The following is a 23023-nucleotide window of genomic DNA, read 5'->3' on the forward strand; positions in this document are numbered from 1 at the left end:
TGCGCGAGTCCGACAGGAAGTGCGTACTTGTACCACCGGGTGTGGTCGCGTGTGCCGCGGTATCTTTAAAGGGGATCAGCAGACGGCTCATACCTTCGTAGGTGTTGTGCTCTTATTGCAAAACTTCCATTGAAGCCATATATCAGCGGCGGACCCAGAGGGGAGAGGGGGGGGGGGGGGCGGTAGGAGCGATTACCCCCCCCCCCCAAAGCCTGCAGCCCCCGCCCCCTCCCTTCATTGCCTGTCGTCCGCCTCCTTTGTCAGCCTCCCTGTTGAGTTTTCCCCCTTCGTCAGGTTGCTTTGCCTAGCACTGCCCAAAAGGAGTAAGGAGAATCTTGTCCCTGCTCGTTATCTCTCTCCTCATCGCTCCACCCTTTCCTGCTTCCCTATGCACATTTCCAACGAAGGCCATAATCCCCTCTGGGCTGTTGTAAATATGCGTGACCCCCCTAAAATGCACTGCTGAGGCGTTGGCGGCAGCCTTTGCTTCCCCCCCCCCCCCCCCCCCGCACATAGACATGTCACCTCTCTTACTGCACGTGGTTGCGTTTCCCGAAGGAGTGAGCTGCTAGCCTATATTCGTATAAAGTTCGTGCTATCGGATTCATTATTTCGCCCTCGCGGTGAAACTGTGACTCTTCTTCTAACGTGCGATGGTTTTAGAAGTTGCGCGTTCGTGTAGCGCAAATGATTCGGCTGGGCTAAAGTCTCTAGAAAGAAATCTAGGAAATTTAGGCTGGGCAACATGATAGCATCGGCGTCGCACTGTTCTGGGCAGCGTGTGAGGTTTTGATGACAAGCCGCGGCAGCACAATAAGCGCAATTGCACAGTGCGTTAAACCTGCATTTGTTTCGTCTTTACAAGTTACGCTCTGGCAAGGCATCTAATTGTGATTGCTGCACATCAGGCTCAACAAAATTGATTTTTCTCAGGCAAGGGAAAAAAAAAATTCAGGTTGCCGTATTAGACAAGCATTCTTGTGACTTTTTCTGTAAAATGAATCCTTCGGTAGCTATGCCTTATGTGAAATGTCGAATTTCAGTTTAACGAAGTAAATTACTGCTTTTACCAACGTCGCTATAGTGAGGTTGAATTGTACTCTGTACTATTGAAATGGGATTAAGTTATTTTTTAATGTGCATACTATAGAGTGACATCATCGAGCGACATGGTGTCTAACCATCTTGATATAAAACAAAGTTCTGTTTCACTCAGGGAATTTTAGCAAAAGCACTCAGGGAAAACCTGGAAAACTCAGGGAATTTAAAAATGTCAACTTGGTAGACACCCTGAAGGTGTCAGCTAAAGTTGCCATTTGAAAAATGGCATTTCCCATATCTCATATGAGTCACTTCTGAAGGGGATTCGACGTCCGGTTCCGAGAAACATCAATACTAATTTCCAGAGTGGCAGATATCTGGATGCCGATTTTGAAATATAGTTTTTGTTTCACAGTTATGTTTCAACACATGGTGATCGCATGGGGTGGCTCTCCGAAAAAATGCTTGAGACCAGTCACGTCTGTGTAGCTCATAAACATACTTGTTAAGGAAAAATAAATGCGAAGAAGACAGTCGTGTGTGCCTGCATGTGTGTTTGAAACCCCTGCAGTGTATTAGCACATTTAAGAATGGTGCAACGGGCAGAACAATCATGCGACACGCGTCCCGGAGTCCTTTTACTGTCGTGTCGTTACTATTACACATGTGAATAACAACATAGGGTGGTTGCGATAAGCAGAACGATATATATGCGTTTACTCTCTGGCTGTTCGATTGGTGTTCGCTGAGCACAACGATGTCAATCTGAAGCTGGAGCATCCATTAGCTCAGCGGATGCGTGTATGCCGTAAAATCCTTGAACAAGGGTGTCATTGCAGGCTAGTTGGTATTTCATTGCAAGCATAGGTCGGCAAAAAAAATCGGGGCTCACTCAAACTCACTCAAGAAATATATTTTGCTCTGAGGGCTCATTCAGACTCATCAAAACTTTGTTCAACCGGACTCACTCAGACTCACTAGACTTTATCTCAGCCGGACTCACTCAGACACAAACTCACCAACATATTACTCAGCCGGACTCACTCAAACTCACGGCTTCATCTGAGCCTGAGTGAGCCGACTCATGAGTCCATTGGCGTAAAATTAGCGTATTCGATCATGGTGTCAATCCTCTTTAACGCCAATGTCTCCCATAGTTAACGCTCTACGGTACGCCTTTTGATCTCGTACCTTCAAATACGAGTTGTCATCATATATCACATATCGATCCAGTAAGGACATTTTTATGAAATACGCGATTCACATGAGATATTTTTATCAGGAGCTTCCAATGAAAGAGTTTGCGGGGGGGAGGTCATGGCACCCCTTCCCCTAACTCACGCCTCTGATCAATAAGTACTGAGGTGGCGCTGAATGCTATAGTGTGCTGAGATACATGTGAATAGACTTAAGTATAAACGTAAGCCTATATAAGGCCGATATACTCGGGGACAACTTTCTGTGGCAATGAAGGGAAAGCTACAGAGCCACAATGCACGTATCCTGCCGCTAATGAATGTAGTCCCTTAATTGCGTCCGTATTTTCTGCGTGAGATATATAAAATACTCTTTCATTTTCTACATGTAGCTTTTAGGGGCGAAGCTCCTTAAAGCGGCACCCGTTCGTCCCTCGTAGTGCGTAACCAGTCTTAACGCTAGTACCAGATCTTGACCTCCAAGGTGGTGCCGGTGGGAGATTTCTCCTGTGCGTTGTTGAACAATAAAAAATTCGCGGCGTGCGCGTTAACTAAAAGCCGAATTCTTCTGTCTCTCATTCCCCATTAGCAGCCATTGGCATGTTCCAGTAGGAAACGTTAGTAGAAGTAGAAGTGTAAGTGTTAGCTAAAAGCCGACTTTTTCTGTCTCTCATTCCCATTAGCAGCCATTGTTTACCTCCAAGGTAGTGCCTGGTGAGATTTCTCCTGTGCGTGATTAAACAATAAAAATTTTGTTCAAAACGCCGTTGATTGATGAAATAAACCAACGAAAGACGCCAGATATTTTCTAAAAGCAAAACGAAAAGACGCCAGATGTTTCTAAAGCAAAACGAAAAGACGCCAGCTGCTTAACGAAAGACGCCAGATGTTTTCTAAAGCAATGGTTTTCTAAACAATGAAAATTCACAGCGTACATGTAAAATTAAAGTGAGCTGCAAGTCGTCATAACTCTCATCGAACCTTTAGTATAAACGCGCCCGATCTCACGTCGGTGATGATGTACTGGGCAGAATTCACGGAAGATTCACGGTTTACCGATGAACCTCCGCAGCTTCGCCCGCTCATCATCATTCACTCCGTGGATATGCTGTGATTTTTTTGAGACGGAACTCAGCGCACACAAGCGAGATATTTGTATTTCTTTTACTTTATACGTTGTCACATGCGTTTTCGCGTGCGTGAAAAAATCGCGCCTTTTACCCGTACCTTAGATGCTAAGCAGCGTTTGCGTCTAAATGCAACGCTAGCCATCACTTTCCACGGCGTTACGAGACGCGCGCCAAACCGGACTACTTCGCGTAGCTGTACATGTGCAGACGCTCCGCCCCCGTAGCTTTCCCTTCATTGCCACAGAAAGTTGTCCCCGAGTATAGTTTTGCTGAAGATGAGTAGATAGGACTATAAGTCGGCAACAAAAGGTGGAGCTCACTCGGACTCACTCAAGAAATATATTTTGCGCTTAGGGCTCACTCGGACTCAGAATCACCAGTGTTTCCTCAACTGGACTCACTCGGACTCAGACCCACTAAAATTTTCTTCAACCGGAGTCACTCGGACTCAAACTCACCAAAATATTACTCACGCGGACTCACTCAGGCTCACGGCCCGATCTGAGTCTGAGCGAGTCGACTCATGAGTGAGTTTGCCGACCTATGATTGCAAGGTGTGGGCGTAGCGCCACGTAACAAACGGTTGAGAAAGTTAGACGACAAGAGAGAGGGCCACACCTTGCAGTGAAATCCGTGTTTCCTGTGCACACAGCTAAACAATTGTGTCACCGCTTCGCGCAAAAGCACAGTCTAATTAAGTACACGGGAAAGTCGCTGATGAATCGCTCATGGCGTTGGCAGATAGGATCCACAGCGGGCGCGAATTGTGATAGAATGTTGATGGCTGCATTAAATTTTCAGTTATTTAGTACACCATGCTAAACGTTTCGTAAATCCGATTGTATATATAATCGGAGGTCCTCTTTCTCGAATAATAGGCTAGGAACATTATATAAACATCCCTGATTATGAGCATTGCTGTGTTGTGGGCATGAAATTCTGAGCGTATGCACTCGTCTGTGGTTGATAAACAACTGGTTCTCATTCATATAGCATAAATGAAAATTTATTCAGTGCTGCTATTAATAGATTCGAAGCGCTTTTATTGTTTTTTTTCTCCCCATTATGAAACCCAGTTTTTTCAGCGCTATATTGTTGCCTGTATCGAGGGAATGAAATATGCGTGCGCTCAAGTCATGTCAGTGTTGAAATTATTATCCGCAACCATCAGTTGGAATTGATTGTTGAATATTAGCACTACAAGTGCCTCGTTATAACGTGAAGTCATCGAGCCAGCAAAAGGAACATAGTTAAAAATGACGTTTCGTTGAAAGCATAGGCAAAAAATTACCAACGATTACGACACTCCCTATATATATGCGAAATGTGAGCGCTACTGTACCCGTGTTTTACTTTGGCGACACATTGAGACAAAGAATTCGACAGATACATGTATAGGATATCTATGTACAGTTACAAACTACTCTATCTCTTTTTTTATTCAAATGTTCGTTCTTTATTTCTTTTATTTTAGTCCGCCTCGGTGTTACAGTGGTTACGGTCGTGTGCTCGATCCCGGCCGCGGCGGTCAAATTTTCGATGGAGGCAAAATGCTAGGGTCCCGTGTACTGTGAGATGTCAGTGCACGTTAAAGAACACTAGATTGTCAAAATTTCCGGAGCCTTCCACTACGGCGTGCGTCATCATATCGTGGGTTTTCCTTCACGTTCCAAAGTAAACTTGGAACATGCGCAACGCTTACTTGTTTCCAACTGTACTGCGTCTCCGAAACTCAGCGGACCACGTGACTTTCGGTAAAGGACGCGTATAAAGCCAGATGAAAGAAACTCTAGGAGGGAGCGTCACGTGTCAATCTCGAAGCCTATAGTCGAATACAACTTTAGAAGGCAGCGGCATTTCCTCCTCAAAGGCGGATGAACACAAGCCTGCAACAATTGGCCTGGTGTGCGACCGATGGCGGCGCTGCGAACGGCGCCTGTATGACGTCAGAGCGGGGATTCGGGCGCTTTCGTCTGCTACGTAGGCCCAGCGCCGTGTTTAAACCACCGTTGTGGTAAATCTCAAGAAAAAAAAGTCAAATGGTTATCTTGCGTATGGTGGATACTGACGCTGTTCGAACAACCATGGGTCTGCTTTTAACGTTCATTTATAACCACAGCTCTTTGTTTCTTAGAACTGCGGCCGCTTGTCTCCGCAGCGAGTGCTGCGCGATGGTGATGTACTGCTCTGTGCCTCAGTGTACTTCGTCCGCTCGTGAAAAGCTTTCACAACTATCCTAAGGACCCAAAGCTGAAGGAGGAGTGGATAGTCAAGCTCAGAATGGGAAAGCGCCCCACGCCTTCATCAACCGTGTGCAGCAAGAACTTCGCGCACAGTGACTTCTGCTACCCACCGTACGCGCCACTCTTAGGTAAGCTTGTGGCCGCGTTTAAGCGCCTCGCCAATACTTAAGCCGTTTATTGCACGCAGGCGATAAGCATAGGCGATTTACACCACGTGCGGTGCCGTCCCACAACCTGCCGCGAAGGCCCTAGACAAGGAGCCGACAACGCGGCCTCCGAATCGCCTCGCAGGAAAGCGCGCCTCGTGAGCTCAGCTGAGCGGCGCAGGATATCTGAGACTACGGCTGCATTTGGATGGTGTACATACGTATTTTACTTATGAAGGCAAGCGCGCGCCTAGTGGACTGCTTATCATAAATTCATAAGCGAAACCTGTTGCCGCTGTTTAGTGCACATTCTCTAAAAGTTTTCCCTGAGGCAGTGCAGACACTTTTTTAAAAGCGAAGCTCTTGAAGCTTTTCGTTAGGCAGCGTGGCGTGAAACTCGACCCAGCTTGCCTTTGCCACGTTCATCTCTGTGGCCCTGTGCGTGGTATAATGGTGATTAACTATTTGTTATATTCTAATACCCATGCGACGGCCCTGTGCGGTGTTAATATGAACTACGACGTAATATCGTTGCACTGAACCAACATTACGAAACAAACTGCGATCATGGGCATCGGCAGAGGGGGGGGGGGGGGGGGGGGGGGGGGGAGTGCAACAAGGCGGCACTTGCGCACTTGTTTGCAGGACGAGAGCTACGACGGTGATGCGATCTCCGTTGACGGTCTCGACCGCGCATTCAACAACGTGGCCTGCGTCGTACACCGCCTCGCCCTCGATGAGGCACCGTGACCTTTCACAAGCTTTATCTACATACTTGTAGACACTGGAGAATGGCACGCTTACTGAAATATCGAAAGAAACACCCACACTAATAAGTATCGTACGGCGGAAACGAGATAACGAGAGAGAACACTCACACATAGTTTCACTTTCTTACCAGCAATGCAGTCGGTGGCATCGGCGCACTCGTCGGCCATCCGGGGATTTCTTGGCCTTGTCGATTGGGCCACAACTAAAACAAGTTCAAGCTTACACTCGAAAACATTCGTTGCAGGCGTTAGTTGACCGTCGCGAGGCTGTTCGTTCGACAAAATTCCCGCCTGAAGCAGACGATCCGCATACAGGAGCAGCGGCTGCTGCAGCGCGGTTGAGAGCGGAGTCCCCGCTCTGACGTCACACGCGAGAGGGCGCCGCTCCAAGATCTCGAGGCCAATGGGCGCGCACTTGGGACTGACGTCATGAGCGGGACGGCCGGTGGCTCCGCCTTCGGAGAACATCGGCGCGCGCATGAGCGAGACTATTTCTTTAGTCGCGCAGGCGATCGGTTGCCGCGCTTCGGTCGTCTGGGCGGGGCCTCTCCTGCCTTCTTAAGTTGTATCCGACTACAGTCATAAAAAAAATAGCGCAGATTGCACTAAGTCGCGCAAGGCTGGCTCACAGCAGAGCTCGTGGGCACCTATCTGGTCCTGGCTTGGCTAGGCTTTTACCCTCTCACTTCTTTCTTTTTCCCACCCCTTGCTACTCTCTTTTTTTTTGTGTCTGTCTTTCTAGCTCTTTCTCTGTGTGTCTATTTGCTTCTCTGTATTTTTATATTTTTGTCTTCCCTTTCTCTCTCTGTCTGGACCCGTCTCCCCTCCTTTCCCGCCTCCTCACCCTCGCATTCTTTTCCCACCCCCTTGCTGTGCTACACTATACTATACTATACTATACTATACTATACTATACTATACTATACTATACTATACTATACAAGGCTATGCTATGCTCCGCTAGCGTGCCTGGATAGCCGAGTGGTTACGACGCTCACCTTCGGATCGTGGGGACGCGGGTTTGAATCTCGCCTCGCGAAGAAATTTTTTTCGCCAACAATTTCTCTCTTACTATATCTTTCTTTCTCTCTCTCTGTACTCGTTTTCTCGCCCATCAGAGTTATTGCATCCCACGCCGGACGAATCGGCGCACGTGTCCTGGGAGCGAAGCGAAAGACGAAGAGGAGGACGAAGAGAGCGCGTGCTGGCTGATAGTGATGACAGTTTTTAGTTAACGCCACGCGTCATAACGAAATGCTTAACAACTCCGCTGAAAAATTAAGAGATAAATAGGCCATGATCACGTGATATGCAAGCGCTACTATAGGTCGGATCGCTTTGGTTGCGTCTTCTGCGAGCGCTGATTCTACCGAGGAGGCACCGCGGGCTGGTCGGGAGGGTCCCGCGGCGTCAGAGGAGCTTGTCGGTTATGAAATCGATCCGTTTAGCCCCGTTCCGACATACAGATCTTTTCGTGCATAGATATCGGCAAGCTAACGGGCGGAAATATGTTTTCGGACGGGCGTATTCGTTTCCTTGTGCTAATAATGAATCAACCCACACAAATGAAAGTGTCCGAGGTTTCAGTACTGTTAGATTTAAGACTACTTTGTTCAAGGCATCTACGGGTCATGTACGACAGGTATTTTGGCATTCCAGTGTTTAACATCTGCATTAAATAACATATGCGCGCGTTAAACGTTTTTTATCTGCGGCCCCGCAGTCTTGAAATTTGTGCTTGATAGCGTCGCGTGCGTACGCGTGCACGTGCGTTGGTATGGAACCATATAGGAGAAAACTCTTGATATGAAAAAAAAAAAAAAACGGTCGGCAACATGTTACACTCAGTAACACACTTGAAGGCGAAAAAGCGTGTTGCGCACTTCACAATGCACTAAGTTATACAATCCGAGACCAGAGTTAATGCACGACATAACGAGCCACATTGAGAGAAACACATCCAATCACCTTGACGTTCTCATTCGGCTGTTTTGTTCCTCCCCACTAAAAGGTTTCTGCACAGTTATGTTTTTTTCTTGTTCGTTTTCTCCTTGATGTGGATTGAAGTCCCGTCAAGGAGATGATCGACGTCGATGAAGCAGGAGGCAGGTTGGAGGTAATAAAAACTTGAAGGTATATTGCAGCGAAATATTTACAGTCATATGTACATCTTGCCGAAGCACACTGATGATAACATAGACATCAACAGCGTCTTACTCTTCTACTTAACTTCTCTTAAGTTAGAGCCTAGAACACTGTTACTACATACGAAGAACCGAGTCTCACTGTTCGACCACCAAGTGGTTACGGCCAAGACAGAAGTTGCATCGTACGGAGTCTTACTGATCGATCAGTTAAGTGATTACAGCCTAGACTGAAGGGAAACGAATTCCGTCCAGTCTTAAGTACCTTGCGGTAAACAAAGAAAAGGGGAGGTGGCCACTGGTGGTCCGCCTCGGCATTCCCTTATCCAATCCGTTTATCCTCAGATTAAGCCACTCCCTACCGGGCTGTCTTTAATCTCGACAGCAGTGTCATTACAGTGCAGACAGGCGTTTTGGCACTCTTTCCCATCATGGCTCTCCCTCTCCTTATCCCACGCTCTCAGGGATTCTCACGGTCGAAATACATCTGTATCTTAGCCCTGGTGCGTTCACGCCATTTTCCCATACGCATCGAGTTGAAAGAAAAGGCGTTTGCGTGACCCTGCCTCCCACGCATTCGACCTTGCATTGTTGCGAAAGCACATGTCGGCCGTGGTTGGGGTCACGCATACTGTCGCCTCGAGCGACGGCATAGAGCGGGGGATGTCCTCCTCATTTTCCCACACATTCGGGCCGCCGACCTCTGAGAACGGTCGCTTGACCGCAACCCATGCCGGCCATCGCTGCTCAAAGGAAGCCGTTTGCTTTCTCTTGATAATTGCACAGCCAAAGACCAGGCAGGGGGAGAGCCGAGAAAGAAGCTTTGTACGACGTACCGTGCCGCGCCGTCCCGTCCCGTCCACACGATCGACTTATGAGCGGTAAAACCTAACATGCACCTCACATAGTTTTGCACGACCTCCGAGATTGGCGCACCTTTGACCAAGCGACGATGCCATGTAATAACGTCATCATGTCACGTCATGATGACGTCACAAATGGAAACGATATGTGACATCCTTATAACGTCATCAGTGACGTAGGTCACGTGGGTTTTTGTACCACTTCGCTCAGCTGCCGTGTTTCGCTCAAGGGGCCGCTCAACGAGACACTTAAGGCTTTCGCCTTTAAAAATGCATTCGATAACATCAAGTGGTATTTCGAAGTCGTTTAACCTCATTTCGTGGATGCTTTTGCCGGCAGTTCGGTTTAGCTCTGGTCGTCTTATACCACGTTAATGTAGCAGTGCCAAAAGCTCAATCCGCGTTGTCGAGAGAGATCGACCTGGGTCTCAGCCTCATAAGCAGGATTCCGTCGCCTCCGCGAGTAACTCTGGAATATCAAGCGTGCATCGTTCATGTATAGTTCCCGCCTCACACGCAACCCAGATGGACTCATTCGCTCTCCTCGTGACCGTTATTTCGCTCTTTCATTTCGGCGTCTTTGTTGGCGTGATGACTACGTAGAAAGTGAAGCGCCTCTTTGGGGAGCACCGCGAGTTGGTCGCGGATGCCAGTTCACAATGGCGGCTTTTGTGTCGAAAGCCGGGTGTGCAAGCGTGACGGCCCGCTGCGCTTGGCGACGTCGAGATGGACGAAAACCAGGAAGAGCGATGTGTGCAGAGCTGAGTGAAAGCTGGCAGCCGGATAGACACGAGGAAAATGCGGAATAATGAGGCACCGGTTAGCGGTGCGAGGGACTTGTGGTCCATCGTAAACAACCCGCTTATTTCACGACGAGCAGCGGGTCACTTGATATAGGTGCATGGAACTGAGAAAGCCTTATATAAAGAAAAGAAGTTGTGCCCGTCGAATGTACCCTACCCGACATGCTGGAATGTGAGAAGCGAAGCTTTCGTAAAGCGGTTAATGAAATGTGGAGGGCAGCCAGAAATTCCTTACAAGGTGTGGGTTCGAGCTAGTTGGTACTGGAGACAGATGTGCGCCCGTCTGTCTGTTTCGTCCGTTGTCTAAGAAATTTTGTGCAAGAAGTGTTGGTCAGAAATTCTTTTCGTGAAATTGTGGAGGAGGGTGGGAGTAAGGGGGGTTCTGAACCCATTTATGTATGTTTTTGTGTGCATAGGCGTGTGCAGGGTTCTCCATTAGGAGGGGGGAGGGGCTAGTTTATGACCCCCTCCCCCCTTGGTTGAGCCCACGGCGTAAGGAAAGTATACTCTTACAGCGAAAGAAAACGAGCTCTGCAATGGATGCAAAATGAAAATGAATCGATGACGTGCTTCTCAGAAATGCCTGCGGTACGCGGTATTCTGGGGTGAAGGTGGGAAGTAAACATCAGGGGTCCGTGGTCGCCGTTATTCTAAAAAAGTCAGTTTCGCCGCAAGGGCGAAGCAATGAATGCGATAGCAAGAAAAGCGGCCCGTGATGGACGCGCTGCTACGCTGCAGAAACATCTGCCCCCCGGCAGCAACTGCCGCGCGAGCAGACAGCGGAAGGGCAAGGTTCTCCCTGCGCAAATATTAGAAGAAGCGAGCGAGCGAGCCGACGACTTTTAAATGCTCCCGTTGCGCTCCTCGCGCCATCTCTCGCCGTTAGCTACCTGAAGGTTCTGCGTTTTGTGGCGTAGTGGTTAGCGCCACGCGCTGCGGAGCGAGAGGTCGCTGGTTCGATTCCGCGCTTCGGAAGCATTTTTCTTAGTTATTTTTCTTTGGGACTTTTATGTATATACACATACATATGCGGTGCATGACGCCGGCGACGGCAAAAACCAGCCGAGACTGTCCATATAATTGCTATCGCAATAAAATAACATGCGTAGCCATAACCGTGCGCATTAAACAATGACGTGAAAGGCCCGAGTGAGTATGGGGCAGAATGGGCGCCCCCCTTTAGATGATTAGGGGGCCGGGAGGCGGAAGCCCCTCCCCTGCCACACCCGTGCGCGCACCCATGTGTGTTTGTGTGTGTTATACACAAGCAAAATGGGGGTTGAATTTTGTATCTCTTGCGGGACAATAGCCCTCAATGCGGCACAGTCTTGCGAGTCGCGGGACGGGTGGTCACCCGATTAAAAACGCCAGGCCTGCGCGGAAAGCGCAGCACAGTCACAGCGAAAGCTCGAAGAGCGGCATTTCTAGAGCCCGTTCTAAACTCGCTTGGGGCTATTGTAATACAAGTACACTTGCAAGGTTCCCACTACGCCATAAATCATAGTTTTTGTGGAGTTGGGAAGCACCCACTGCACCATTATTCCTCATTCTGTGGAGAAGCACCTGCTACACATCTGTAAGGCATTATGCACACTTTGTTGATGCGGCAGCTGATGACGATGAAGAATTGTGTCTGAGCCATTTGTAATGGGTTGGAAGCTTTAAACGACCCACTAGTTACGTAATTCGCATTGTGTGACGCCTGGTCTTTATTTCACTCTCCTACCGTGCTATATAACATATTGTCACGTGGTCGTGACGTCGACGAAGGCAGCAGTCAGCACGTCAGAGATGAAACTCTTTATTTGGCCGAACTTGTGGCCGGGAAACTGTAAAGCCTGTTTCACATGCAGCGATTGTGCTCCAAGAGCGGAGCGGCTGCCGTCGCGGAAGCCCAAAAACAGGTTTTTTAGAGCGACCAGTGGACGCGCGATCGAGATCGCCGGAGTTGGAAAAATTCGCTAGCGGCAGAGCGGCTGCCCAAGGTCACCCAATGGGAGAGCAGTGACGTGGGGAGCACGTGATTGCAGGGGCGGAGTCGAGGAGCGGGCGTGTGCGCCAGGAGGAACTCGGTTTCCTAGCAGACGACATTCGCTGTAACGAGCTGGCAGTGTAGAAACGCCTTTCTTTTCCTTTGTTGTTCTCTACTTGCGCTTCCATCAAAGCAGACAAATCGTTTGCACGTGTCATTTTGTTCTTTTGTATCTTTATCGAATCGTGGCACCAACACAGGTCCGTACAGGGGGACCCTACGGCACTGCGCACTTGTTGGTCGCATGTTTCAGATTTTTTTTTTTTGCTACTCTGACCCAGCACGTTCGAATAGTTTACTGTTTTCTTTTTCTTTTTTCAATGGTCACGTACCCCGAAGACGACAAATGCGAGCCCCCCAGACGACGACATTGTGGGTTTGCAATGGTTGCTGGCCCAGACGGCGCACCAACGCCTTGCGGCATTCGAGAGCAAAAGCCACCGAAAGCACTCTGAAAGCTTAAAACCACAAAAACCAATTGTTTTTTTTTTTTTGCTTTTCCATGGCCAAGTGTATGAGCGTGCAAGAAGACTTGCGTGGTAAAAAAAGAAAGCTGTAACAGAAATAAACGTGACTACTGAAGTTGTTTAATTGCACTCTGATACACTGCACATTTTCGTCATTCAAGGTTTAGGCGCGTGAAAATCGAGCACCGAAGTAGAAGGCTGGTGAAACTCGCAACCCAAGTGCACCAAAAGAAGCGAACTCGGAGAAAGGAAACCCGCGGGTAACGGGCGCTTTCCCACAACCATCACTGCGCATCGCAGAGGCGCGCGCCGCGCAAAAGCGGTGCATGTGAAACGAAGCCGCGTGCGAGCGTCCTGTCGCCGCTCAATCGCCGCGGGCCCCGCCGCTCAGTCGCTCGCATGTGAAACAGGCTTAAGTCAAACTACAGCAATACGCTGATAGTGGCGAACAGAGCGTCGACCGTCGATCAACTGACAAGCGGTCAAGCGCGTCGGCTTTTGTACAGGCGCTATCAAACTTTCCAGCGATATCGCTGGTGGCGGCGTTATCTCTCGACTAAGCTGGAACATTCGCGTGCGGCGCGCAATCTTAACGGGACGTTCTAAAACAATCGCGAAGCTTCTTACACATCGCGGCGCGGCCTACGCAGCGCGTTGCCCACAGGCTTTGTGGGTGAAGCTTCAACTCATGAAAAATAAGACGCGCGGCAATATGTCAACGTGAGAAAGAGAGACAGAGACAAAGAACTTTACTGAGGCCCTGAGCGAATGGTTCATGGGGGCCTTATGGGCTTCCTTGGCTACGAATACAAGTACCTTGCGAGGCACCCACTACGCTATAAATCATAGTTTTTGTGAATTAGGGAATCATGCAATATGCCATTTTTCGTAATTCTGCGGAGAACTGTGGTATCCGCTAAACACCTGTATAAGATATTATGTGCACTTTGTTGATGCTCTGCCTGATGACGATGAAGAATTATGGCAGAGCCATTTGGAATGGGTTGGAAGCATTCAACGACCCACTCGTTTGCGCAATTCGCATTGTGTGACGCCTGGTTACAGAATTCGCTTCGGTGACGCTTGATTATTTTACTCTTCTACCAAGCTATATTACATATGTTAATGTGGTTCCTTCCCGGACATGAAGCCGTAGGGTCTTTTTGCAAAGTAGTTTCAAGCACCGGCATGGCTCTGTGGTAGAATACTGGGCTCCATGCGAGGACCCAGGTTTGAACCCTGTTCCATCCCGCATATTTTTTTTCTTATTTCGTTTTATTTGTTTCTTATTTCGTGCGATAGCGGTTAAGGACACCGGCGGCGGCGGACAACTACGGCGCCCGAATATTTTCAGTGCGACCAAACCCCCGAATTTTTTCAGTTTTGAATATGTATATATACACGCACACTACAAACACGCACAAACATGCAAGGGTGATTGACTAGCTACACCCCCCCCCCCTCCCGAAAAAAGTTTTTGCCTACGCCACTAGTCAGTCAACGATGATCTTTGCTCAGTCGGACTTAGACTCAAACTCACGGGTCGATCTGAATGAGTCTGAGAGAGCCGACTTATGGATGACTTTTCCGATCTGTGAACACGTGCACTTTCATAACAAACACATTTTTAACGTACATACATGCCGCGCCCTGTGTGCGCGTATATATATGTATACAAGGAGCGCGTCGCGGCCTCTGCGATCCCGACTCCTGACGCCCTTGAAGCGGGAACGCGCGTCTGCCCATTGTTTTCAGGGTCGCCCCCGTCGGGACACGGGGTCACGCGTGCATACTGCCCGAGCTCTCGTCGTCCAGCCGCGCTGGCCAACTCGGCCGCGCAATCGGGGCCTGTTCCGCCGACCGTGACAAGCCGCGGCCGCGCTCTCGTTCTCGATGAGCCGTACACACCCAACTTTTGACACTGGAGGGCTGGATGTCGCCCGGCGAATTCGGAGAAGGTAAAAGCGGCGTCTTGCTTGCACTGGTGCCATTGAAACTGCTATATTAACGCGGTATAGCGTTAAAGAGCTCGTTTCGCAGAAAGTCCGGTGTCGGCGGCGTCGTCATTGGTTGTGAGCGAAAAATCGAGAAAGATCAAATGAAATAAATTATAAAAAATCTTCGGTTCGAGTGAGAGTGAAACCCAGGCCTTCTGCGTGGCAAGCAGGTGTCCTACCACGGAGCCACGCCATTGCATGAAACTGCTTCAAAAAGAAAAAAAAAAAACGCTATAGAAATGTCATGTAGTGGGAGGAGTCTCCTTAACGCGTGTAATATTGCGTGGCAGAAGCGTAGAATCGCGCCGGGCGTCAAAACATGTGCATTGCGCAACGAGTGGGTGTTCTAAAGGCCCACCCATTGCAAAGCGCTCAGGCATAATTAATCATCATTAGCAGCAACAGCATCAACAAAGTGTGCAGGTGCGCCTCACGAACGCGTAGTGGGCCCTTCGCCGATTCGCAAAAGGAACAATTATGGCGTATTGGGCACTTCGCAACTGTACTTGCGGTAGGCATTTTAGGATAGCTCTGAACGGCCAATGTTGCGCACAGGCGTCCGTTTCCTTGCGGCACGGTTTGGGGTGTCCACCAAGAAACGAAGCGAGGCTACCGATTGAGAAGGCGATGTACGGGGCGTTCTACTCTTGAAGGCGAAGCTCAAAAGCGTCTGTTACAAATAAAAGAGGACGAAGGGGCGAGGCTCACGAGCAACTGCCACGGGCGCTGGCACGCTCAGTGGGTTCTAATCCTTCGATTCAGCCAGACGGCCAGGTTCTGTTTCTCTCTTCATCTATTCGTTACATTCGTTCTGGTGGCGAAGGCCAATTTGCTACCTGCGTCGATGTCGATGCGAGAGGCTCACTGGTAGGACTTGCGGTAACAGGGACGGATGCGGGTGGCGTCGGGGGCCGCGGCGCGGTTGCGCGGCGAACTCTCGTTTGTGCAGCTGACTTTCTCCTCGTACTCGTAGGCGGTAGTCAGGTCTGCTTCCAACTCATCATCGTGAAGTGCGGCCTGGATTTCGCTGTCGAAGTGGACGAGTTGGGCGTTCTTTACTGGGGTTCAACTGGGGTTCTTGACCGTCGCCGTAGAAACTTGTCTTGCAAAAAAAACTTCTGGTCATTTGCTGTGATAATCAATAAGCGTCACTGCATAACGGCAAGTGATGGGAGCTTGCTCAAATGGGCCAATAATATCAATGGCAATCTTCTCCCAAGGGTTGTCAGGGAAAGCTACTGGCTGCATAGGTGCTGCGGTTGGCCGTGCTGATTTGTCACATGACTGACAAACAACACATGTTTTAACCAGTTGTTCTACATGGTTATCCATTCGAGGCCACCAGTACAACTCTCGCAAACGGCTTTTCGTACGACTGATCCCCGGATGTGATTCGTGTGCGACTTCCATCAAACGACGAGTAAGGTACTTGGAATTACGATCCTGTCACCACGGTAAAGCAAGTCGTGTACAATGGATAGTTCTGCACGTACATGAAAATATGGCATTAGCTCCGCTTCCAGAGATGCCTTATCAGGCCAAGATGACAAAACGAAGTCCATGACTTTTGCGATTGTACTGTCAGATGCACTCTCCGCTTGTAATTCTGCAATGGTTAGCATCGGAGAAAGACGGCAAACAAACTCATCTTCGGCAACCTGATTGGTTTCTCCTTGCAAAGGCAGTCGAGAGAGCGCATCAGCCACCACATTATCGCTTCCCTTACGGTACTCTACGGTGTAGTTGTAACAAAGAAGTCGCGCTGACCAACGTGAAATTCGCAATGGCCGATGTCCAACACCTTTGGTTGACAGCAAGGTGACAAGAGCACTGTGGTCGGTTCGCAAGCACAAAGGGGCGACCCCAAAGGTACACGTGCCAATGTTCACAGGCCAAAACACATGCTAAGGCTTCAACGTTCGCCTGCAGAGTATTTCCTTCTCTTGTGGGCTCAAGGTACGGGAGGCAAAGGCAACCGTCTGTAGAATCCCCTTGTTATCTTGTTGCAGCACAGCGCCCAGTCCGTACCCGGAGGCATCGGTCGTGACGATGACGGGTAGGTTCGGGTCAAAGAAATGTAGAACCTTGCAAGTTGTCAGCAGTGGATTTCAAACGGGACGAAAACTCCTCTTCGGCAGCTGCACGTCCAAGCAAATGGCTCGTTGCCTCGAAGCAATGCCCGTAAAGGTTTCCACAACATCCGAAAAATGGGGAACGAACTTGGAGTAAAATCCCGCCAGACCAAGCAGGGAACGAAGTTCATTGATGTTTGAAGGCGCCGGAGCTTCTTCATCGCTTGGATAGATGACGCTAGTGGAAAGAGTCCTTTGCCGTTCACAACATGTCCCAGAAACGTTAGTTCCGTGACGTCGAAAACGCACTTCTGGTTGAGTTTCAGGCCCGCTTTAGAAAGTCGTTGCAAAACGACGCGGAGATTTGAAAGATGATCTTCTCGAGAACGACCATATACGATAATGTCGTCGATGTAGAAAAGTACACCTTTGCACCCTTTCAGTATGAGATGCATCATCTTTTGAAATGCTGACGGTGCTGAAGCCAAGCCGAAACATACTCTCTTAAAGCGAAAAAGCCCGTCGTGCGTGATGAAGGTAGTCAGATCACGACTCTCAGGATCGAGCTCTAGTTGATGGTAGGCAGACGCCAAGTCCAGCTTCGAGAATCGCTTGGCGCCAGCTAAGCTGTGCAGCAGCTCGTCTGTCTGTGGTAGTGGAAAGCTATCAACAATTATAGCTTTATTGGCCTCTCGCAGATCAACACACATTCGTATTGAACCATCCTTCTTGCGAACAACCACTATAGGAGAAACCCACTGGGAGGCGTCAACGCGCTCGATTATGTCTTGGGCTTCAAGTTTCTGCAGTTCAGCCGACACTTGTTCACGAAGGGTAAACGGCAGTCGTCGTAGCTTGCTGGCAACGGGTGGAACGGAATCACGAACCTTAACCTTGTGTTTGAATCCTTTGGCAAGTCCGAGCTGTCTGTCAAAGAGGTGTTCGTACTCTGAACGTAGCTCAGCTGGCAATGTAGGAGTGCTGGAGGCCAATGCAAGACACTGAAGCGATTTACCTTCAATATTCATCTGTAGTGCCGCAATGGCGTCTAAGCCCAGTACAGTGGTGCCTTCAGATACAACATATAGAAGAATACAAGCAGTTCTGTCTTGGAACGCAGCTGAAGCGACAAAGCATCCTCGAACTCTTATCTTTGACTTGGAGTAGTCGAAAAGCTGCACTGAGGTAGGTTTCAAAGTGTAAGTGCTTGCAAAAAACTGATGATAGAGTTCTTCAGCCAGGATAGTGACAGAAGATCCCGTATCAACTAGAAACGAGATAGGGCGACCTTCCACAGCGACGGATGCGTAAATGCCATGCTTGTGTCCATTGACAACACAAACTGTTTTTCCGCTACTCTGGGAGCTAGCGTCGTCGTCGTCGTCATCAACTTGTTGAACTTTAGCTGAATATCCAGACGACCTACACATAAAATCTAAGTGGCCAATCCTCTCGCAGCGACGACATCTGCGCTTGCGGGCCTTACATGCAGGACTGTTTGCAAGATGATCAGTCGCTCCACAACGATAGCAAACTCGAAGGTTGGTGGTACCTTGTACGGGATGCTCAGATGATTTGGCTTTGCACTTATTACAAGTTGTGCATTCCTTTGGTTGTTCAGAAGACCGAGAAGAGCTTTGCGCTCTTTTAACGTGACGAACTGAAGCATCGTCGCAAAATTCCTTTGCATGACTCACGGCTTCTTCGTACTGATTAGCAATTGTTATAGCTCGTGAGAGCGTCAGTGAGGAGCCTTCAAAAAGTAACCGCTCACGTAAATGATTATTCGTCGTTTTCGAGACAAGCTGATCACGTAGCATCTCATCAGCGAGGCTTCCAAAATTACAGTCGGCAATGAGGATTTGTAAAGCAGCGACGTATTCTTCCGCTGTCTCACCTGCATGCTGAGCACGGCGACTGAACCGTTGTCGAGCCACGATGACGTTGACTGAACGCTTGAAATGGTCCGAAAGCAGGGCGATTGCAGAGTCATACGCGTCATTCGTCGATCCGGCGTCACCTGTGCTCGAAGGACTAGCGGCGGAAGCAGAGCCAGACAGCAAGTCCGCTGGCTTCAGTGTAGAGAAGATCCGCTGCCCCTCCATACCAAGACATGTGAGCAGGATAGCTTTTCGGCGTTCGGCTGGAAGCTCTGAAGCTCCAGAAGCCACCATGTACGTCTGAAAGGCCTGCTTCCTCTGGTTCCATGGGACAGCCGGATGACCAGGCGAAGGCAGGAAAGGCGGTGGCGGTTGCAATCCCGGAATGCTCATTGTGGTGATGCAGCAGAAATCACCAGGACTCTTGCTCTTGCATGGGTTGAAATCTCGTCGCCAATATGTTGTATTTAGAACAGAGAGAAACGATGCATCCGATGCCTGAACATCATCTTCTTTATTTCATGTCCCCACGCGACCATCCTCATCTTCTTTCATATACAACATTTACCACGATTAGGTCGAGGATCTCCTGGAGCCTGCCAGCCGGGGTGGTCGAATCTGCGAGCAGGGCGTCGAGTGTTGATAGGGCTTTGGTGATGGCGGTTCGGACGAAGCCGCGCTTAGTGCGTAGTTGGTCCATGGTGAAAGGTCGACGACCAGATGACCGGGCGGGTTTCGGCACCAGAACGAATGTAACGAAATAGACGAAGAGAGAAACAGAACCCGACCGTCTGGCTGTATCGAAGGATTAGAACCAACTGAGCGTGCCAGCGCCCGTGGCAGTTGCTCGTGAGCCTCGCCCCTTCGTCCTCTTTAATTTGTAACAGCGTCCTCCGAGCTTTTCGGAGTGCCAACATATTGCACGCGAAGTTTGTGATGTCACGTAAACGTTATCAGTACAGTGCGTGCAGGTTCTTTTGTTGTTCGTGCACAGATGCCAAAAATGTTCCAGCAGTGTCGTTGTCACATTGAAGCAGGTTAACCACCACGTGATTATGCTGCTTTGACGTCATCAAAGCCGCCATGTTGGAGTGCCATATTATAGTGAACGTTTGGGCTATAGTTGTTACTCCACCATAGCGTAGTATAAAGAAAGGAAAAATACAATGGCAGGGGAGTTAATCACATCCCCATAACCTGTTTGTTTCCCTGCGCTGGGAGAGTGGAGAAAGGGAGGATAAAGAACAGAGAGAGTGAGATGGTACAAGATCAGCACGGAATATGCAACACGTGTACGAAATCTAAAACACGATCAACTGTGCAGTCGTTCGCCTATAGTTAGTTGTCAGATGCAGCGCACGATCTGCTGTTCTGACCACCAGTAGCAGTGCAACAAACTCGTTGAAGCGAAACTTACACCGTCTCTTAACTGCTTTAAAGAGTTTAACACAAACCATGTAGGCCTTGCCTTGCTGCTTTCCCTACACAGCTACAATATCAGGACACAAATTGACTGGTGTCAGTTATCATTGCCAATGCGAATAACATTTCGGCGATACACTGGTAACCCATTTATACACACTTTACGCACGTTTTATACTATGTGTTATCACTTTTATTTTCACATTATTCTACTGTATTCATTCTTTACGATTGTTCACTTCTTATTTTATTACTTTCTATTCGACCTCCATCATTGCCGATTCTTCAGCGCTGTTGTTGATGTTGCTTGACTTGCCACACCAGTTTCCAACGCGGCAAGTAGCGGACGGTGCATGCTGAAGTACGAATCGTACATAAATGTTTCGGTTGATCAAGGTCGTGACCAAATACGCGGTGAAAGATGCCTCCCCGTTATGATCACATGTACCGAGCGCAGCTGCGCCGACAGCTGCTTCGTAAACGCCGCGAAAACAGCAGAGTGGTTGATGTCATACGGCAGGTTACAGATCTCGTACACCCAACCAAAACGTACGTTTAAAATCACAAACATACTTGAACAATCGGAAAGCATTATCCGTATAAGCAAAGTGGTATATCCGTTGCAGTCAAAGTTGGCAAGGAACGTACTGTACATAGCGGAAGCCATGGGCAGGACTCGGTGCATATACATTTCTGCTGCAAAACCAGCTATATAACTTCAGGAGGAAATGAACGTAGCCCCGAAATGAAATGTTCCAGGTGCAATTAACTTTCCACCGAAATCTTAGTGTTGTTCTGGAGGGACACTCCCCCACAAGCTCCCCTCCTTTCTTTCTCTTTCTTTTCACCTTTTTTTTTTTTTTCCTTTGTGCACGGCCGCACAGTCTTTCCGGGTAAGGAACAGCTGTGCGACGTCGATCGAGAAAGCCTAACCAACAGAACGATTGCCTTCAAGGACAGGAGCGTTTTTACGCTGTTATGCCAACCGAATTCAAGTAACAGGTCCTCAATACAAGCGTCAGCAAATCACTTTCAGTTTTTTTTTTTCTTTCTTTTACTGACGATGAAACATAACGGTATCGCTGGTTGTAAAGAAAAGTTATCTGCAGTAAATGGCGGTGTTCGCTAGCTTTCGTTTCACAACACAACAGACTCAGCTTTTGCATTAAATTGGAGGCCAGCAAGTGCGCACCCTTGAAGTTCTCCCGCACAGTTTCTGTAGCTGTTTTGCTTAGTCGAAGAGTCGTGCTGTCATCACAATTCCCTCTTGTTTATCTGCCACTGACAAGCGCAGATTGTACGTTAGCTCGTATGAAACCGTTTCCTCCACAGGGTATAGCGCAACTGCATTTCGGAGCCGTCCTTGTCAAGCTGTCCGCACCATCCGTAAGGCATCTTTTCCGGTCTTCAGTTTTCGAACTGTTGGTCACGAAATCTGTAGAGGGGAAGGAATTCGTCCGCTGGGATCTTTCGCGGAACACTAAATTTTGACCCGTTTTTCTGTACCTCAGCGAGCTCCTCGGGTGCTTGAACGTCACCCAGCACTTGCATACTTTTAGGTTTATTCACCTTCATGTGTGCCACATATTGCATAACCTGCCGTCGCCACTAAAATTCAAGTTCCGTGTCTTACTTGGCGCCCGAAGTATCCTTCTACAACCCAACAGCTTGTCGCCCGTGAGAGGATTTATTTTTGCGCGATCACGCAGCAAATTTTCAGCCGTTAGTGATCCCTGAGATCGTGTTTCTGTATTGTCCATCGAAGTGGCGTGCCGAGGAAACTTTCACAGAAAAAATTCGGCTGATCCCACGACTTGTGGGAATCGGTATCATGCGAAGCACTCAGCGAGTAGTTGTATTCTGCATTTTTTTTTTTTTTGGCTTTGAGCTAAGCGTTACGAGGTGGATCGACGTGTTTTTGTACGTGTAGTACTTGTGTGCACATCGTGGACTTACCAGGCACATTACACTATCGTTTAAAGGGTAACGTATGGTCTGACGTAACGTGAGCACTCACGTTAGAACACATACGTCAGCATTATCGAAACGAAGTGCACTTTACGGTGCGATGATGTAAACACCGTACGTAACTTTCGTTAGCGTACTCCTCCGGGGTCGAGCGACGCTTGAATTTAGCTTGCTGAATCATAGGAATACCAATGTAATGTTTATTGGACTGCTATAAACGAGGAGCCAATACTGGAACCACAAATGACGTTAACCTGAAATGATGCCTGCATTGTAGGAGTACATTTGTGGCGTTTATTGATTTGCTATAAAATTAGATAGCCAGCACCACAACCGGAATTGACGTTGCACCGACATTACGCCTGCACAGGGTGTTTTTCCAAAGCAGTTTCTGGACCTGGCGTGGCTCTGCGGTAGAATACCTGACGGCCAAGCACAATGCTTGGGTTCGATTCCTTCTGGGATTATAATTTTTAATCTTTGCATTCGTCGGGTCAACGCTGCCGATGCCGGTTTTAACAGCGAAGCCGTTTAGCAAATCGTTCCTTGTCCGGCGAACCAAAAAAATCGGTCCGGTATGCGCCACAGGAATAGGGAAGCCCAACGACCGAGTATAAACGAAATGAAATTTATTCGCGAGGAGAAACTCCGTCGGTCGCGTAAAAAACTGCCATCATCATGTGCGCAATAACTCGGCCGGCACGCGCTCTCTTAATTCGTCCTCTTCTTCATCTTCTGCTTGACTTTCACAGGAGGAGGAGATGTTGAGGAAAGGAAAAGGCGCAACTTCTGCAACCCTAATTGGGAGCACGGCTCAGCGCCATTGAGCCGTGCTCCCAATTAGGGTTG

The sequence above is a fragment of the Rhipicephalus sanguineus genome, chromosome 3, assembly GCF_013339695.2.
Source record: "Rhipicephalus sanguineus isolate Rsan-2018 chromosome 3, BIME_Rsan_1.4, whole genome shotgun sequence".
In the NCBI taxonomy this organism is placed as follows: domain Eukaryota; kingdom Metazoa; phylum Arthropoda; class Arachnida; order Ixodida; family Ixodidae; genus Rhipicephalus; species Rhipicephalus sanguineus.